The sequence below is a fragment of the Penaeus monodon genome, chromosome 20, assembly GCF_015228065.2.
Source record: "Penaeus monodon isolate SGIC_2016 chromosome 20, NSTDA_Pmon_1, whole genome shotgun sequence".
NCBI classification, from domain to species: domain Eukaryota; kingdom Metazoa; phylum Arthropoda; class Malacostraca; order Decapoda; family Penaeidae; genus Penaeus; species Penaeus monodon.
Genome location: NC_051405.1, coordinates 15043769 through 15044026, shown reverse-complemented (window position 1 = coordinate 15044026; position 258 = coordinate 15043769). Strand labels below are relative to the sequence as shown.

Here is a 258-nt window from a genome sequence, read left to right as displayed (position 1 = left end):
GACGTGTTGGGACCAGCGTGGCAGCAACGAACTTAGTATTAATGTAATGTGGGCGAAAGTTCCGGTTATCTAGGCGACGGCGAGGCAGCTTCATCACCAGCTGTTGCCTCCTGCCGGGAAGGGAGCGGTCCTCCTCCAGCGCCTCCCGGAGGAACTCGGTGCCTTGAGAACGAGCTACTTCGGGAGGTGGCTTCGAGGTGGCAACTGCAGGTGGTAGGTGCGGAGGGAGGGAAGGTGGCTAGGTAGCCCCCCCCCCCC

The 258-nt window shown here is 62.0% G+C and overlaps 1 protein-coding gene across 1 annotated transcript in view; it reads left to right on the top strand.

Moving 5' to 3' along the window:
* LOC119585654 (protein O-mannosyl-transferase Tmtc3-like) overlaps positions 1-258 on the top strand; it is a gene marked incomplete at both ends in the record, with an annotated part of 116247 nt that overhangs the window by 984 nt on the left and 115005 nt on the right.